Source organism: Mercenaria mercenaria, chromosome 10 (assembly GCF_021730395.1).
Source record: "Mercenaria mercenaria strain notata chromosome 10, MADL_Memer_1, whole genome shotgun sequence".
Taxonomy (NCBI): domain Eukaryota; kingdom Metazoa; phylum Mollusca; class Bivalvia; order Venerida; family Veneridae; genus Mercenaria; species Mercenaria mercenaria.
This window is the reverse complement of record NC_069370.1, coordinates 13,285,079-13,302,721: the sequence shown is the minus strand read 5'-3', so window position 1 is coordinate 13,302,721 and position 17,643 is coordinate 13,285,079. Positions and strand designations below refer to the sequence as shown.

General features: G+C 31.5%; 1 long non-coding RNA gene across 1 annotated transcript in view; it reads right to left on the bottom strand.

The window, feature by feature from the left end:
- Window positions 1-2,943: 2,943 nt before the first annotated feature.
- Window positions 2,944-17,643, bottom strand: part of LOC128559774 (uncharacterized) — a 54,137-nt gene continuing 39,437 nt past the window's right edge. Inside the window, exons 2-3 of the long non-coding RNA XR_008372631.1 lie at window positions 5,620-5,808; window positions 2,944-5,074 (exon numbers count right to left, since the gene is read on the bottom strand). This is a non-coding gene — a long non-coding RNA (uncharacterized LOC128559774). The remainder of the gene's footprint in view (window positions 5,075-5,619; window positions 5,809-17,643) is intronic.

The window sequence follows — 17,643 nt, the reverse complement described above, 5'->3', positions numbered from 1 at the left end:
GCTTGTCCGGCTAACTTAGCCTAGCTCGTTGCTAATAGGCAGCCTGGTTCTTTAACGTGTCCAGTGTATAGCACTGATACACGCAAGGATTGCCTGGGTTCCTGACCAGTACACTTCTAATTAGGAGGGAAACACTGAAAAGCGTTTCTGAAAATTCCCGAGTAGCTGCCGGGGATCGAACCCCCGACCTCAGGACTGGAAGGCCAGTGTGGAAACCACTGAGCTATCCGTCCACCACACGGTTTCGGGTATAGCCGTGATAATCGCACGGACGGTCTTAATTTTAGACATATGTACCAATATATACCAATATGATAAATAAAATTATTCAAAAATGATTTCTGCATAAACGGGTATAAATAATTGGATATTCAGGCGCGTATCAAATCGGGCGTGTGCATCAAAGCCACATCCTTTCAAAAAAACGGCGTGAGAATCACACGGTTTCGGGTATATCCGTGATGATCGCACGGGTGGTCTTAGTATTAGACATTTATACTTTGAAAATGAGATGCCCAAGTGCAACCTGTCGAGCCCGCCGGCTGTCAAAAGGACTGAGAGTTTCACACGAAACATTTGTGCCAAATAAAACAATTGTGTTAGGTTATTTTATAATCCCACATTCAGTTACAAAGTTATTGTCCGGACAAGGTCAATTATAGCCATATTTGACCATTAAACTCCAAGTGTGACCTTAAAGGCAAAGAAAATCTCCTATATAAGTGACCCCCCCCCCCCCCCCCCCACACAAAAAAAAAAAAAAAATATGCAAGACTTCCAGTATACAAGATCCTGTCTGGTCCAGTCTGATAAGGGTCCATAAAACCCCTGTAGACTTGACATGTAGCCTAATTATTGTCAGAGAATCATAAATTGTATTGCCTACAGATAAATTAGTTATTTCCTGTGTGTTTGCATTTTATTGATTGAAATGCTGTTTTTTTTTGTTTTTTTTTTTTTCGGAATGTACACAAAATTATTTTAATCGATAATATACTAATTTTGATTGCTCAGTCATGTTGAGTAATGTCCTAGCCAATTAAATTATAACTCTTAGAGCAAAGCAATTTTTACTCCTTAACAATAAAATAATTATTTAAAACTTAATAAGAGAAATTACAAGTTTGTTTGTTCAATGATTATGATCTTTTTATCAAAAGTAACAAAATCAAACCAGAAAAAAATGATAATTGCTGGATTTTATTAGAAATTAAAGAAGCGTTCAGTTGCATTTTTTAACAGATAAAAAAGGAATATGGACAGAAGGATTTTATATATTAAAAATGCAAAATTCTCCTTGTGTTGTCTAAATAAAGTTTCTTTATGTATAATAGAATCCAGCAATAAAGATATATTGTTCAAAATACACATAATTTATTATTTCTAAAAGCTTTGTGCCTGAATGAATTTTTTATATTTTTGATAAAAAAACAGCAATGATGAGATGTAATTGTTAAGAAACTTGATTTATTAGAAATATAATAAAAACACTGTTGTATCTTATCACTTAGCCCAAATTTAATCAAGCTTTCTAAACTCGTTATAAAGGTGAGAACTGATTTGCTATAAAGGTGTGAAATATCACCTGCAATTTATTTACTCCGCAGTAGCTATACAGTAGCTTATTATGATAAACAGAAGCAAGTCTATCAATGGTCCAGACTTGTGTATTGGCCCTTACCGCCAATACGCAGACCTTATCATCCCCATAGGCCACATACCAGACATACCAGAATCAGTGTCTTTAACCTTTGAGATATTGACACATGTGTTGCGCGCTATACGCCGTCTCATGGTGATGAAAAATTGTGCCAAATTATTTTAAAATCCCACATTCAATGACAAAGTTATTGTCCGGACAAGGTCAATTATAGCAATATTTGACCATTAAACTCCAAGTGTGACGTTGACCATTAAGATATTGACGCCGGTGTTGCATGCGATACACCATCTCATGGTGGTGAACAATTGTGCCAGGTCATTTTATAATCCCACATTCAATGACGAAGTTATTGTCCCGACAAAGTCAATAACAGCCGTATTTGACCTTTAAACTCAGTGTGACCTTGACCGTAAAATGTTGACACGGGTGTTGTGTGCGACACGCCGTCTCATGATTGGTGAACAATAGTGATAAGATTTTTTAAAATCCCACAATCAATCAATGACAAACGTATGGTCAGGACAAAGAAATACGGACGGACACCGAACAGCCATTTGGACAATGGGCTCTACAAAAAACGGCGTGAGAATCACACGGTTTCGGGTATAGCTGTGATAATTGCACGGGCGGTCTTAGCTTTTAGACATATATACCAATATGATATATAAATGTCAATGTGCATGTCAGAATGAAAACAATCGAGGCCTTCTTTCGATTCATTTTCTAATTTACCAAGGTTTATCGTTCTGATGCTTCAGTATGTAACCACCCGGACTAACGCATTGATTACTAATAAACAAGGAAATGAAGCTCAATATATTCTACGATAAACAACGGTTGACGCATAGACTTGTAAGAGACCATTATGACATCAATTATGACGTCAGATTACAGCATGACGTCCGATATATTACTCCTCGGGTAAATGAAGTCTAACATAATATTTATCTAAGTAGGTCAATCAAAAAGTATCAGCCGTGCCTTTAGAAAACCAACATAGCGGGTTTGCGACCAGCATGGATTCGGACCAGCCTGCACATCCGCACATTCTGGTCAGGATCCATGCTGTTCGCTTTTAAAACCTATTGGAATTGGAGAAACTGTTAACGAACAGCATGGATCCTGACAAGATGCGCAGTCTGGTCCGGATCCATGTTGGTCGCAAACTCTAACACTCTTTAATTTTTTTTTCAAGAAGTGTTTAAGAAACTGGATGGGTTTAAACTGGATGGGAGTTAAATGAAAATTCATAAGAAACGATCTTTTATGAAACTTTCAACATTATTAATAAATCAACAAATTATAGGAGCTAAACACCAACTGTTAAAATGTATAATGTATAATAACGTGTCTTTCCTATTAATGCCATAGAAGCACAGATGCAAAATTATTTCAATATTAAAGAAATATCCATCATTTAAGGGAAAAAATTCTCAGCAGATAAAGGTTATAAATCTATGTACAGAATTTGCACAAATTTGCCACTAACCCACACATCCTGTCGTGAGAATTTATAAATTTACCTATATTCACCATTATGTTGCATATTTGAAGTTCTAACAATGTACTTTTCATCCAGTTCTGTCCAACACTGCTGTTTTCCTAATAAATCAAAAATACTTTAAACGAGAGTGCTACACATTAAATGTCATCAGGATAAAAAAGTTCATTGTAACAGTCCCTTTTGACCTATGGGTCACATACTAGTCAGGGCCAATCTCCATATCATGTTTGAGGGTTCTAGGCTCAAATGATGCATTTTTGTACTAGCATGACTATTTCTTACCCTGAAAGACTTACATAACATTTTAAAGCAATCTCATTAGATGCTACTGAGATACATAATCATTTACATAAAACAAAGGGAGGTTATTTGTCATAAATTCAGTCAAAAGTTATCTACCCTGATTGTCCGAGTCCATCTTATGGCATAAATGGCACTTCAAATCAGTATCTTCATTGGTTACTGAGATACACCTATTTTAACAAGAAACGAAGGGATGTAACTTGACATAAAATCGGTCGATATAATCTACAATAATTGTCTCTGTCCAACTAATGACAATAATGAAATTTCAAATGAGTCCTATATATACTTACTGAGATAAATCCATTTTTATATGCATGTAGAAGATACACTATACAAGTTTTACAACAATATATAAGAAAAGTATTCATATCTATAAACATTCAATCAAGAGTTATCTAACATGACTATATCTTACCATGGACATAAATAACCTTTCAAACCTATTTCATTAGAAGCTGCTAAGTATATTCATTTACATAAAAAATAAAGGGAGGTACTTTTGTCATAAATTCAGTCAATATGTATCTTCACTGACTATCCAAGTCAATCTGATGGCATAAATGAAATGTAAGATCAGTATCTTCATTAGTTACACTGATGTATCCATTTCAATTTGAAATAAAGGGAGGTGATTTGACATAAAATATGTCCATAGTTATCTACCTGATTGTCTCAGTTAGCACGCTCGACTATTTCGATGCTGGATAGTGAGCCTGGGCAAATCTGAGAACACTGGAGCTGTCACTGTTGTGTTTAATGACTCCAATGGCGGATGAAGATATTGCGTAATAACTAAGTCTGTTTTAAAAATATTAAGTAATATGAGAGATAAAGATAAAGTGTATCAAAACACTATACAAGTACATTTTAAGCAAAAAAGGTCATAATTCATTAAATTTTGGTGCAAGGGTTATGCATCTTGTGTCATATGATGTGGGTGATGATGTTGAACAACTATTTTAAGTTATATTATTGTAATGGTAAGACTAAGTGTTGAAGATTCAAAGCTATATGTCAAAATGTTTTGTCAAAATGTGGACTTGTACAAAAACTGAACCAATTTCAAAGTCCAAAAGGGACATAATTCATCCAAAATACTCTATAGTGTTATGAACTCTTGCCTATATATAGAGACTATTATAATAAACAAGTGACACAATTTTCAAAGGGCCATAGTTCAGTCAAATCCTTGATGGAGTTATGTACTCTTGCCTAAAACTTGGTATAATGATAATACATTACTGTTGTAAGTTTCAAAAGTATATTTCAAACGGTCCTTTTAAAATATGGACTTGTAAGAAAAACTTAAACCTGGTGTAACGCCAATGCCGATGCCATGGTGAGTATGATAGCTCTCCTTATTTTCAATTAATGTAACTTTAAACTGGAAACCCCCTAGAAACTGTGATTCTATAAAGTGCACACTTATAATAATCTGCTGAATATAATCATCATATATAAAAGTCCTCGTTTAATCAAATTTCACAAATTGAATAACAAATTCATCTTCTTTGACCATGTATAAAGGCCTGACATATCGTATGAACTCCACTGGACAGCATGATGTGCCAAGAAAGCAACTTCAAAAGTTGATGTCTGACCTAAAATAGATAGAAAAAAAAAACTTTATAATGATGTCACTTAATTGCAGTATCAAATGACAAATATATTGCATACTGGAATATCTAAATTTGGTTTTATCCAAAGCATTGTCCTTTTAAAATCATTCTTTTTAACAAGTCTGCTTTTTGCTTAATAATATGCTACTTTATATGAAGGTCACACTGACATTCAACATTTTAATGTAGCAAAAAAAAACAACAAAAAAACAAACAAACAAGAAAACACATGAGATAACTCATGATAGTGTTAGTTCTTGTGCTCAATTCTTTTAAGTCAAAAAAGGTCCATAATTCAAGATAATTATGACCAAGAGTTACCTAACTTGTTTCTTTGGTAGATTTGATGACAAGATCTTATATAAATGATAATTTTCTACCAAAATCTTATTAAACTAGCTTTTTTATCAATATCTGGCTAATTTTAGCCTACATTTTCTTATAGGTCAACTAGCATAAATCATAAATACTTTTATAAAGAACCATTCACCATGTTCATATAAATCTGTAAGAATGTCCATCCTTACCTAAATCATTGAACTGTGGTGATAGCCTGTCCAGCGGCAAATATTAGTTTCTTTCTCCATTAAATAAAAGATTGTCATCATGATCAAGTTCATCAACCATTGACTTTCAAGTACCAATCCGAAATATGCATTTATATGTGTTGATAATATAGGTTTGTTACAGTGGAGTGATCAGCTATGAGAAAAATTCTGAAATTCAGACAACAATCTTATTTTATGAAAAAAATATCACCACATGGAATATACTATTTCTAGTTAATATTAATTTAACTCAATATCAATAAATGGGAAAGTATATATGGTCATTTTATTAGTTATATAAAGTTCCACGGTAGATAACATAATCTATAATGATGAAAGTTTTTTGTTTTAGTTATTTTGTTTGTTTGTTTTGGGTTTAACGCCGTTTTTCAACAGTATTTCAGTCATGTAACGGCGGGCAGTTAACCTAACAAGTGTTCCTGGATTCTGTACCAGTACAAACCTGTTCTCCGCAAGTAACTGCCAACTTCCCCACATGAATCAGAGGTGAAGGACTAATGATTTCAGACACAATGTCGTTTATCAAATAGTCACGGAGAACATGCGCCCCGCCCGAGGATCGAACTCGCGACCCCGCGATCCGTAGACCAACGCTCCTACCTACTGAGCTAAGCGGGCGGGCTATTTTTTTTTTTTTTTTTTTTTTTTTTTTAGTTAGCATTAATTTTTAGTCACTGTATATACATTAAAAACTCCTGAGTAAAACAATCCGGAACACATGCTTTATTTAATAAAAATGTATTAGTAATAACATGAGAGCTCTTCTGAAAAAAAAATGTTAATGTAGAAAATGTAATACTTAGGACTGTTGAATATTAAGTTATGACACCCCCATGATTTCTGAACGAAAAGGAATAAGCTGAGAAATAATAGTAGACAGTTAAACCCTTATATATATCACAGGCAAACTGCACATAAGAAAATGTGTGTAAAACTGCTTTAAAATTGGCCCTGCTGTTTCTGACCAGAACGTTTTTAAAGTTTCTAATATTACAAATATGGAAAAAGTGACAATTACCCCTGACACCCATGTTTATAACAAAAACATTAATTTGTACAGTCTTTATAGAAGGTCACAAAAGGCCCATTTGTGTGAAATTATTTCAAAACTAGAACAGCAGTTTCGTATATATATATACATATCAGGAAAAGTGACCATGCCCTCTGGAATCCATGTGTTCATGCTCAGATGAGCTTAAAATGCATTTAATGTAAGAACATTTTTAATAATATTTGACAAAAGAATACCAGTGAAATTTGACATGCATATTGAATAAGTAAGAAGAAAAGGAATTTGAATAAGTAAGAAGAAAAGGAATTTGCCAATTAACATAGACCATTCTGCTTTTTCATTTCAATATACCACCAAATAGTTTTGCATGAAAAAGGAGTTTTGTATATCTTTCTGAAATGTGTTTATTTTATAAATCTATTTTTTAATTTAGTATAGTTACTTAGACATGCACATGTGCAGAATAATAAAATGAGGGTTCCAAGAGACAAAATAGAAAGAAATTCATCATGTTCATCATATTTTCCAGTTTTGCAATCACATTTCAATCACATTTCAGTTACAGAATTAGGTTTAATTATACTTGCTATCAGAAGGCTAAAAGTGAAGTGACTTAAACTGCATAAAAAAGTTTTATTAGTGTTTAAGAAATTTGAACCTGTTTGAAGATAACCGTAGACTTAAAGTAACTTTTACATACTGTGTTATCTTAAAAGAATAATGATGCACAAATTGTGATGCACAAATTGTTATTAAGATAGTAGCATGGTATAGTTCAATCTTTTACCTTCATTTTGATGTGAAGGGGCACTGTGAGTGCGGCTAAGTGGTTAAGGTCTCTGGCTTCAAATCACTTGCCCCTCATCAATGTATGTTTGAGTCGCACTAGAGGCGTAATTTACAGAGTTTTCAATATTTATGTTTACATATATTATGTACAAAACTTGTTGTAATGAGATTTTTCCTCTGGGTTTAATAAATTGTTAATTATTAATTGCTGTAACAGTAAATTAAGTTAGCTCTGTGTATTTAACTGTTCTTTAAATATGGTCGCTAAAAAGCTCTATGGAGCTTATGTTAATTGTTTCACAAAGCAACGGTAATTAAAAATTACTTTACCTATTCCAACTTAGTCAATCAGAAAATAGTTCAGCCTTTAATTTAAAAATTCAGTGAATTTCAATTGCAGTATGATGGGTGATAAATGTTGCAGTGTTTTATGATAAGGAAATATATTAACAGTTATATTTTCAACATATATGACAAGTAATAGGTGTAATGTGTATGGTTTGAAACTTATTCAATCAAATGTTTGTGGACATTTGTTTTTAAAATCTTTCTGCACAAATCTGACATGAAAATAAAATTTTACCTAGAAAAGATTCGCTTAATGAAAATTAATTAACATATTATTATAAAACCTATTTTTCTCTTATGTTTTAAACATGCCAAATTTCAAGAATATTCAGTAATCTTAATTTCTAAAATTTTCAACTCAAAATTGAGTTATACTGCAGATGCACAGGGGACACATACTGAAAATCAGTATAATATTCATTCATTATTAGTTTACTGTTCATAAAAAGACAAATGGTGATCAACTTAGGACAAATCCTGTCAAACAATTTGGTTATTCTGCAAACAGTAAGTAAAAAAACTGAAAATTTTCACAACAAACACATGTTAATTCAACAGCATGTTTTGCATTAAATGAAAAATAAGTGACTTTAAACATAACAACACACTGAAATCATTTTTTCTACATGCACTGCTTACTGAGAGTAGAAAATGACAAAATGCCATGCATGGTAAAATGAAACGATAAAATACATACATACTTTATTATGTTACTAAGAAGATGCACAGGGGACAAACTGCAGCAAAAAATATATTCATAGAATATGTTCATAGTAAGTAATTTTTTTTTCAACTACACAGTATTCACTTGTGAACATTTACATATGTGGGTAAACTTAAGAGTTCGAGTCCGCTTCCTGGAATAACCGGTACTAGTGTCATATGAGAAGTCCTGACCCCACTGGGGCTCGAACCCACGACCCCCGTATTGAGCTGAGCCAACAACTTATCCACTAGACCACCACTCCTCTTACATACTACATAATTTAACACAAATCAATGAGGACCTCGTGCGGACGCCTTGGTCGATAGGGCTAATACGCTGTCCTAAGGAGGTGAAGACCCCAGGTTCGATTCCTGGCTACTCCCATTGCGGTGTGACCTTGGGTAAGGCACTTTATCACGATTGCCTCAGTCAACCCAGCTGTAAATGGATACTCGCAAATTGCTGGGGGTAAGGTATAATTGGTTTTAACTGTTCTTTAAAAAGGGTCGCTCAAAAGCTCTACAGAGCTTATGTTCATTGTTTCACAAAGCGACATTAGATAAAATTTACCTTTAACCGAATCCCCTTTTGATAAATGTAAATTTGTTGTTTTTTTTTAATTAATTTCAAAATTGTGACACAATCGGCATTTAAACCTATTGAATTTAAAGGGTCAGCAGCTATGGAAATTTTATGAGAAACTGCTTCCAGTATTTTGTTCTTTCGAGTGTTTATCACAAGTGGGGACATTGCCCATATATCATATAAAAAATCTCAATATCTCCTCTCATTCATATGGATCCCTTTTTAAATTTTTGGCTTACATTCCAACTGAACATCTAATTACGGATCACCTTTTTTCGAATTTCTGTAGTTGAAAACAGCCAATAAATTACGATTACAGCTGCTTAGTAGACCTAGACCTATATTGTAAAATTATGTCACTCTGGCCAGTCTTTGGCTGAGGAAGTCTTAAGAGCATCAACACTAGGTGTTATTAAACAGGTTGTATGTAATCTACTAGATCCATATTATATGTGGAAACAGATAAATAAGATAGACAAGTGATTGTCAATCAGAAAGATCTAGAATCTACAATATTCTATTTCAAAAGTGCAGATCTAATTACTTTCGATTTCACAAGCTCCGCCATCTTGTCTCTTTAGTCAGCGAATGATGAAATTAAAACGTGCGAATAACGCTTTTCTCCCAAGATGTAATTACACCGATAACAGATATTTGCCCATGGGTATGTCAAGCAAGATATTAGGGTCTTAAATTAACAAGAAATTTTACTGAAGAATAATTGGACAGTTTTGAAATAACCAACTCATTATTTGCACACTGCGGCCATGTTTTTTGTAGATTTTTAGACAAAAAGGTCATTTTCAGAGCGTGTAAATCTTATTATTTTGAGTAGCTATTCACAAACAACAGTCCCAGGCACAATATATAACACCTCTAGCAAGTTTTAAGACAATCTGATTCGTGATAAGTTACTGTGTTCTGCAAGTTTTTTCAGAAGCACCATAAATGCCGGTAAAATACGTAAAATTGGGCATATTCAAGCCAATATATTAATATTTCAGGAATATAAAATCAAAATTAAATTATGTAAGTTACAAAAGCTATCTTTGATAATTTGATATGCAAATTTTGCAAATACTGGACAAAGAATAAGCATGTTGGCAGGTTTTGAAAAACATATATAAACCGTGGACCAGGTCACGACCGCATGATAATCACGCTACACCGGACCTTCGAAAAGCCGGAACTTTTTCAAAATTGGACATTTTTTTTTTCGGTTCCGATTTGTCTCCTTCTATTTTCAATATGGACCATACTTCTAAATACAGGAACTTTCTGAACATCGGACGGTATTTTCGTAAAATAAAACGTATTTCAATATAATTTTATTTCCAAAAAAAAAAAAAAAAACGTACCGCACGAACATGTAAATATTTTTTCAACTGCAAATCTCAGCCTACGGGAGAGTTTAATCTATGATGCCGTTGTTAACCAATGCAAGTTTCGCATAAATATATTATTTCGTTACATTCGTTTTACATAAAGTATAGCTAATGTCTGTATTTTTACATATATTTATATATCCCTAGGGTTATAAGTGATATAAGTTTTAAATAGCAAGATGCTTTTATGTCGTCGACAAACTTGTAAAATAATATAGATTAATACCAACGCAGTGTGTTAACAAGAAAACATGTTTGACCTAGGTCTTTCAAATGTTCCATTACAGTTCAGCAAAGTACACCAATTAACATCATACATATCTGCTACTTATATATATAATCCATATATGCATCATGATTATGACCGACTCAACAGCCAATGTGTTGAGCAGTTTATATTTATCTCGAAATTTCAGAGGAAGTATTGACTGTATAAGTACCTAACACGATTACTCAGAATTATATGTAAGATAAAAAAAATGGTTTGTAATGGATAAAATACAACTGGTTTACTTTAGATATGCTAGATACAATTAATAAATATATTCAACTGTCAGCGGTACAATAAACTATACAAGAGAACTAATAAATTGATCAGTTGATCCTGATTTAGCTGTAAATTGTATTGCCTTACATTTGTGTTTAATAAATCAGAGTCGAATAACATTAAATAACATTTAAACTTTACACACATTTTCTATAGCTTTCTCGTTTTTATTGTTGATGTCTTTGTTTCAAGTATATAAGCATTATTCTGCAGTAACAGTTGAACACCTATTTGACTTACACAAGACCTTGATATGAAATATAATTTTCAATTGCTACGATGTTTAAATTTTTAACATTGTAAAAAAAGATAAACATTTACATCTCTTTTTCTTCATTCAATTACATGCACATACGAACCTATGAATAGATATCTAGAACTCTCTTATGAATTCTATATAGGTTTTCTGTCCGATGTCCTTTGAAACATACGTAAAATGAAACATCCATTTGTTTATAGTTTTGTTCCGTTTGGAGATACAATGACACACTATGGTCTAATGGCGACTTTTCAACTTTTCAAGCTTTAAATGGCGAAGGAATAAGCCCGCATGAAGTAGGTGAAGGACAAGTGATTCGAAGTCAGCAACACGAACAACTTGGCCCGGTGTCATAACTTAATATTCAACAGGCTCTCATGTTATTTCTATCATCATTAGTACTTTTGTTTTTCTTTCGGTATATGCTATAGGTTTGAAACGATACGTTTAAACAGCAATGATCTCTTCTTTTGCTGCTGCCTTTAATAAGAAATAAGTTCATCTTAAAATAGAGATAATAAACCTTAAAAAGTAACTAAGCATTCAATTGACATACGCATTATATATCATTCATTTGATTTGAGATAACGCGTTTAAATATATTACAATATTGGTACCAACAGGATATAAAAATAGAATATATAATATATCTGAAGAAATGCAATTTTACTAAACAGAATAGCTGAATACGTCCAACATAGGCATTATAAAACAATCTGCTACAGTGAAGATTCATTATTATAAAACATCCAAAGCGTGATTTTAGTAGTATGTGGATTCGTTGTATTTGGGCTTAGTAGTATATATTATGGCGCTTATATTATAACCCTGAGTCCAAACTATCCAATGCCGGCCAATTCAAAAACCACTACTGTAAAAAACATTTTTTTTTCGATGAACGTAAATGAGCTAAAGCGTCTCTGGGTGGTTTTAGTTTCCATAAAGTAATATATATTTAACTTTAAAAAATATCTTAAAAACAGAATAGTTTTAACCCTTACTTTAAAACCGATATTAACTTTACACACTAGCATTAATTCTCTCTAGTGAGAATTGTACAGCAAACCAATATTGTGTACACGCTGGCAAAAATGAATGTTAAGTTCCACGTTGGCAATAATGAAGCGGGTGGTTATTGATTTCTCACTAAAGAGAATTAATCTCACTGGCGAGAATTCATGTTCCTGATTTTAGTTACTATATAAGTTAAGCCGTGTGGAGTTTTGTCCCTTAGACCAAATGAAAAAATAAAAAGTTTTAAATACATATAATATAAATGAGTTTACAAAATAAAATATATTGTTTGAAAGAAAGAAAATTCACCGACAATTTAAATCCTCAATATGTCACAACGAAAAATGGAAGACGATGATAAAAGCAAAATGTAAATCTTTCGGAAAATGAAACCAGGATTTGTTAAAAGTACAGGGGGTAATTTAGATATTCATAAAGCAATGTTACCTTTATTACCTAAGAAAGGTTTAACAGGGATATAACTACTGTGGACCAGGAAATCCCCTAGATAATGGTCAACCCATAAATGAATTGGATGCAGTATGTATGCCCCACGATTACTGTTATGATTCAGGAATAGGTAAAAACGAATGTGATAAACAAATGTTATCTAATTTAAAGAATACTAAATCAAAATCTGTTGGAGAAAAGGTAGCCAAACATTTAGTTATAAAACCTGCAATTAATATGAAATATAAACTTGGTTTGGGAAAAAAATCAAAAAAACGGAAAAAAGGGGGTAGAGTATTTACTTGGACGTAAGTCCTTGGGACCTAAAAGCTCAAAAGCTTACTCAAAAAGGCCCCCGAAATAAACTGGAGTGACGAATTAGCAGACGAATTACCCATACAATTAAACGAAAATTTCCTAAACGACGAGTGATTGTCCGTGACATTGATGATACTTGGTCAGCTGATTTAGTTGATATGCAAGCTTTTTCAAAATATAATAAAGGTGTAAAGTACTTGCTAATCGTTATTGACGTGTTTAGCAAATATGCTTGGGTTATTCCATTAAAGAATAAAACTGGAGAATCTGTTACTGAAGCATTTGAAAAAATAATTTCCAGAGCTTCAGCTCCTGATGAGCTTCACGCTCGACCTGAAGGTAGAACACCTACAAATTTATAGGTAGATGAAGGAAAAGAATTTCATAATAAAAAGTTTGAAACATTTTTGAATAAAGATAAGATTAATATGTATCACACATTTAATGAAGGAAAAGCTGTAGTAATTGAAAGATTTAGAAGTTTAAAAAGAAGAATGTGGAAATATTTAAATATTTTACAGCAAATAATACTTACACTTATTTAGATAATCTGCAGAATATGGTTGATAAATATAACAAAAGAAAACATTCTAGTATAAAAATGACACCGATTGAAGCAAGTAAAAACTTAAATAAAGGTACTGTTTACTTTAAGTTATATGGTAATTTAAAGACATCAAAGAGTAAACCAAAGTTTAAAATTGGTGATCGGGTTCGTTTAAGCAAACTTGAACGACATTTTGAAAAAGGATATACACCAAACTGGAGAGAGGAGATATTTATAATTTATGGAATAAATAATACAAATCCCAGAACATACACTATAAAAGATATAAATAATGAAATAATTCAAGGTTCATTTTATGAGCAAGAAATTTTACCTACTAAACAAGAGGTTTTTAGAATAGAAAAAGTTATTAGTTATTAGACGAGACTATAAGAAAGAAACAAGCTTTAGTAAAATGGAAAGGTTATAGTGAACAATTTAATAGTTGGGTGCCATTTAGTGAATTGGAAGAAATTTAAATTTAAAAAATATATTATATAAATGAGTAATAAAAATCTAATTTGTACTAAAATAGATACAATAGATACAATAGATCAATTAATTATTCACTTGACTAAACTTGCTGCTGCTTACAGAAAAAGTTACAAATTACAGCAGGTATTTTCGTTTGCTCAGATACATTAGCACTTGTTCCAGCTATTCCTATATTTGTAGCAGTTGCTGGCGCTGTTCCATCAGTAATTACTATATTTATTAATAGACTAAAAGTCGGAGCTATTTTAAAATCACATCATCACAAAATAAAATAACTAATAACAAAAGCACGAATCGCAGCTTTAGCTGTTCATGACCCTAATGATCCTAAAAAAGTAAATAAAGAAGAAGAGGAAAAGGTTATTCAAGATATTTTCACAATACTGTCAGAAATGCAAAAAGAAAAAAAAACTATTCTATGAATTTTGAAACGTATATGAAGGAATTTAAGCTTAAAGAATATAGAAATAAAAAAGAAGAAGTGTTATATTAAATTTAGATTGCTGATTTTTAAATTTGTTTTTTTCTATAAGTATTTTATATAAATGAGAAAAATTATATCAGTTGAAGGTAATATTGCATCAGGAAAAAGCACGTTTTTAGATATTATTAAAGAATATAATCCTAACTGTAATATAATTCCAGAACCAATTCATGAATGGGAAAATGTTATGGACCCACGTGTAACCGAAGATTGTAGGTCTGCCTGGGTCAAAGACTCCAAAAGTTCCAGCTTCGCAAGTCATAATTCATATAACCTATTTGAACTTGCTTCCCAAGAACCTTCCAAATATTCATTTCCTTTCCAAATAGCAACTTTAGACAGTCATATAAAAATGGTATCTTCTGCTTAACAGTTTGATGGTGTTTCTTTTCTTGAACGATGTTATTATCTAATAGCAATGTTTTTACAAAACAATATCATGACAACGGAGTGATAAATGATCCCGAGTGGGCGTTATATAATCTTTTCCTAACTGATCATATTATAAAACCATACAGAAAAACCCAATCAACGCTTTTTATGTTAAAACCGACCCAGAAATATGTCTTAAAAGACTTCAAAAAAGAAACAGAACGGAAGAAAACAAAGTTAGTTTAGATTATTTAAAAAACATTACATAAATTACATGATGAATGGCTAGGTCAAATGTCTAAAGACAATATAAAGATATTAACAGTTGATAACAATTTAGATAAAATAACCCCAAAAACCTATTCAAAAGATATAGAAAATTTAAGAAAATATCTCAAAACAATATAATATCTTTAAGTTTGTTTTGAAGAATTCTTCTATAAAAATATTATATAAACAAAAACGTTAAGTCAGTTTATTCGGAGGTTCGGTATTACGTCTGTCCCGTTGCAGATATTACAAACTGGAGCATAATTCCTCCGATTTATAGGAACTACCTAGCTTACCTTACCTCACCCCTGTTTCTATTAAAGTTAGTTTTTATTTCGTTTCGATGAGACATCGAAAATGGGGTTGAAGGTGACCTCGTTGTAAACTGAAAAATGGGACGACTTAAGAGGAACCCCACTTCAAGAAAAAACGTGTGTTTTTAAAGATTTTTTTCTATAAGTATATTATATAATGGTTAATAGAAAAATACATAAACTAATTATGCCGAAATTATCTAGCAATTTAGGAGAAATAACAAACCCAGATAAAAATTCATATAAAAATGTTCTTAAAAGAAGAAATGTTATTAACACCAAACTTGATAAAATAGTTTGTGAAGAATATAAAACAAAAACATGTGATTGATAAATTAAAAAAAATGTTATAGATCCATATCTTTTCCAGAAAAAAAACTATATAAACGAGAATGTGGTTGTTTAATGCAATAACCCCAAAAATGTTATTGCAGTGGAACTCGTCGAAGGTTCTACCGGAGGAGCAACCGATAATGATATCAATGGAGAAAAAACATATAAAAGCATTTACGCAACATCTTAAGATCTTGATATTAATTCTGGTTTAATAAAAATGTGTTGTGAAGGAACAAACAGAGTAAAAAGCGGAATATCAAAACTTAATGGAAAAATATATAAATTTAAATATTTTTGAGTGTTGTTTTATTCCTTAACGATTTTTTCTCTAACTATAATATATAGATGAGTTTCAGAGAAATTGAGAAATCTACAAAACAATATTTTAAGAAATTTGAAATTAAGGTTGAATATCGACAAGACTCAAAGATCCAATTATATTTAACTATAAACGACTCTTATGAAAAACTTAAAGCTGAACTTAAAGCTTTAAAAGGTATAAAAATTAAATATTATTTTAGGAATAACTTTTACGAAAATGAGTGCAAGCACTCAAACAGATACAATATATAAATCAGCTTATTTTGAATCAAAGGCTTTAATTATTATTAATACAAACGAAATAAAAAACACGTTACGTCAAGCTTTCGATGAAATAATTAATATACTTGGTAATTGGATTTCAGAAGGAAGCGGCTGGAAAATAGAGTCAGTTGATGTTCATTATATAAAGAGATTTAAATATAATCCATTAGCTGCTTCAAGTTACTTAGAATTACCAAAAGAATTACAACATAATAAGAACGGATTAACAAATATAAAGAATGATGATAATAAATGTTTTAGATGGTGTCATTTGGCTTATAAATTTCCTGCTGAAAAAGATCCTCAAACTGTTTCAAAATATAAAAAAAAAACATATAAAAAAGAACTTAATTATAAAGGAATAAAATTTCATGTTACTTTAAATCAAAAACCTAAAATACAAACTCAGAATGATGTTTCATTTAATATATTTGGTTGGTCTTCGACCACAGGTATTTATCCATTGTACATATCAAAATATCATTATTCCGAAAGGTGTGACATTTTGTTTATCAATAAAGATAAAATAAACCATTATGTCTGAATAAAAGATTTTAATAGATTTATTTTTAATAAAACAAAACTTCAACATAAAAAACATTTCTGTAAATCATGTTTACAAAATTTTTCACAAGAAAACATATTAAATGAACACATTCCAAATTGTTTAACTATTAATTGCACCCAAGCAGGAAAAATGACAAAAGAGGAAAGTAAGATTTATTTTAAAAATTATCATAAAGGTTTAGCAGTACCTTTTGTAATTTATGCAGATTTTGAGTCAATAACTAGAAAAATATTATCTGCTTTACCTTCGTCTAAATCTTCATTTACTGAACCATACCAAAAGCATATAGACTGTGGTTATGGTTATAAAGTTGTTTGTTGTTATGACGACACATATACCAAACAGGTTAAAATTTACAGAGGTTCTGATGCTGTTTATAAATTTATTGAGAAAATACTTGAGAAAGAAGAGCATTGTAAAAAAATATTTAAAGAACATTTTAATAAAGATTTAACAATGACTAAAAGAGACGAAATTGAATTTAAAAACCAGAAATCTTGCCACATTTGTGGAAAAGAATGTAAGAAAAAGGTAACGCCAGTAAGAGACCATTGTCATATAACTTGAAAATTCAGAGGAAGTGCTCATTCAGAGTGTA